Genomic DNA, 3,074 nt, shown 5'->3' with positions numbered 1-3,074 from the left:
CATCTTCTCTGATGATGACCTTCCGGGGGTCCGTTACCCCACCGGGACACGTTGGTGATCAAGATGGACATCAACGACACCATAGTACATCGCATATTGGTTGACACTAGAAGCTCAGTCAACGTGATATACTACGATGCCTTTACCAAATTGGGGCTACCCAAGAGCCAGCTCAAAGAGGTACGGACCCCACTTTCTAGATTTACAGGGGACTCAGTGGAGACCGAGGGGTATGTCATCTTGCAAGTAGAAATAGGCACGAGCCCCAACATTTGTAAGCTCGACATGGAGTTTATCGTGGTAAGACTCACATGTGCACACAACATCATACTAGGGAGGTCGTCTTTGAAGGACCTCAAGGCAATAGTTTCGATGGAGCACTTGTGTATGAAGTTTCCCACTCCGAATGGGATAGGAGTTGCGAGAGGAGACCAGAGAGCAGCTCGCAGCTGTTACATTAAAGCTTGTAAAAAGATTGGGCAGAAAGATTTGTAGGTCTGCACCATTGTAGAGTGTTGAAGGAGGAAGAAGCGTGGCCCCGCACCGAACCTGCATCTGAGGTGGAAGACGTGGTGATCGATCTCGCGCGGTCAGATAGAGTCGTAAAAATTGGCACCAGTTTAGCACCAGAGCTAAAAGCCCAAATAGTGGAGGTCATCTAACGATTTAAAGAAGTGTTCGCATGGGGGGCATAGAACATGCCAGGTATTGACAGAAACATCATAACCCATAAATTGGATGTGGATCCCACCAAGAAAGCGGTACAGCTGAGGAAGAGATACATGTCGGCGGAACGAAGGAACTTCGTGAAAAAGGAGGTGGTCGTGTTGTCGCATACTGGGCATGTTAAAGAAATCTATTACCCCCAATGGTTGAGCAACATAGTCCTAGCCCCAAAAGGATCTACCTAGATAATGTGTGTAGATTATACAGACCTCAATAGAGCCTTCCCGATGGACTGATTTCCACTGCTAAACATAGATCAGCTGGTGGACGAGAAGCCGGGTTGCGAACTGATGAGCTTCATGGATGCCTTCTGAGGGTACCATCAGATATCCATGCATGATGAAGATGCCGAGAAGACTGCATTCACCACCCCAAAAGGCATATTCTGCAACTTGGTTATGTCGTTTGGCCTAAAAAATGCAAGCGCCACTTATACTCAAATGGTGGCCAAATTATTTAGAAAAGTGTTGTGGCAGAACATGGAGGCATATGTGGACGACATGATCGTCAAAATCCGTAGAGCCGTCTCTCATGTTGAAGACCTTAATGAGGTATTTTCCATTATGAAAGACTTTAATTTGCACTTGAACCCAAAGAAATGCACCTTTGCAGTTCATGGGGGCAAGTTCCTTTATTTTGTTTTGAATACAACTAACTCTATTACATTGTAGTATCTGTTCAAACATACTTTCTCAACCAATTGGAGCAGAAAAAGTCAATATCACCTCCACTGAGGCTCGAGCTCATGACCTCCCATATGGGAGAGCCACTACTCTGCCATCCGAGCATAAGGTGCTTGGCATGGGGGCAAGTTCCTAGGTTTTATTGTTACCAGAAATGGAATAGAACCAAACCTAGAAAAGGTGAAGACCGTTCTTGACATGGAACCCCCGCGGTCCATAAAAGAGGTACAGAGGCTCAACGGTCGCCTTGCAGCCTTAGGTCGGTTTTTGTCTAGATTGGCTGAACGGTTCCTCCCCTTCTTCCAAATATTGAAGAAGAGCAAGGGGTTTGAATGGTCTCCGGAGTGCCAGTTGGCCTTTGACGAGTTGAAAAAATATTTTTTTATCCCCGCCCTTGCTTGCAAAGCCAGAGGTGGGTAAAACCTTACTCTTATACCTGGGTATGTCACAGGGTGCAATCTGTTAGGAACCCCAAGTTATTGATTTTTATGATACCAAAGACCAGAGGAGACCCCCCAAACTTTTTCTCTTGTCTTCAATTCTTAGTAGGACGAATCCTTGTCAAGAACTCATTTCGACGAGTTCATACAAGATCAAGAGTAGCTTTCAGTCAAAGACTTGAGATGCTCTCAAGACCGAAGACTCGAAGATAGAAGACATGAATACTGAAGATATACAAGGCCGAATACTAGAAGGGCCAAACTCTTGAAGACTGAATAATCAAGATGATTAATTCGAGGAGATGATGAGAGAATGATAAGGTCAATCATTCTCACGAGTGCCCAAGGCACAAGGACTCTAAAGACATTCTCTAGAATTTTGTCTTGTCCATAGCCTTGAGGTTGGGTATGATCAGAATGTCAAACGGATCCTAGGTTGTGATCCCGAGAAGCATTAAATGACATGTCCTTTTGTGTAAGACAAAAGACAAATTGTCTCTACACTAAAGTAGACAAACGGCTAGAAAGTATTGACGTTCACAAATGGTCACATTTTACCCAGCGGATATTACACACTGGATAAAGGTTTTGAATTTCGGTTTCCCTCCAACGGAACCAAAATTCATGCCTATAAATACCCAAGCTCCTTTCATTTGCAGCGGTTGGTTGATATACGCATAAAGCAATTACAAGCTCAAAATAGTGTGTAAAATATCCATACGCTATAACTCTCAATCCAATTTTCAAAGGAGATCTTGTGCAATTCAAGCATTGAATCAAGAAGCTCAACACAAGATTTCCAAGTTGGAGGAACTCTTCAACCATTTCAACCAATCTCTACTTATGAGCAGTGTTGTAAAACTCGGCCTAGGCCGCGCCGCCTTCACTAATAGTCGGGGGAAAATCGGCCGGCTGCCTAGGCGGCGGCCTAGTCGGCCGATTTCAGCAGAGTTTGACCGGTTTTTTTCGATTTTTTTTAATTGGGTTTTTCGCTCTAAACGACGTCGTCTTGAGCGAAAAAACCCAATTTTTTTTTAAAATCGAATTGATTTATAGGCTAAAATTAAAACCCTAACGTCTAATTGTGAATTGCAAAGTCGAAGTCCATCTACTAAAAGCCTGAAGCTCCGTCAAACTACGATTCTACGAGCAACGAAGTCCGTTGAAGCTCTGGTCTCCGTCTGCTCTCCCTCGCGTCCGTCGAAGCTAGGTGAAAGATGTGAAC

This window comes from Ipomoea triloba, chromosome 9 (genome assembly GCF_003576645.1).
Source record: "Ipomoea triloba cultivar NCNSP0323 chromosome 9, ASM357664v1".
In the NCBI taxonomy this organism is placed as follows: Eukaryota; Viridiplantae; Streptophyta; class Magnoliopsida; order Solanales; family Convolvulaceae; genus Ipomoea; species Ipomoea triloba.
Note: the sequence above shows the minus strand (reverse complement) of the source record.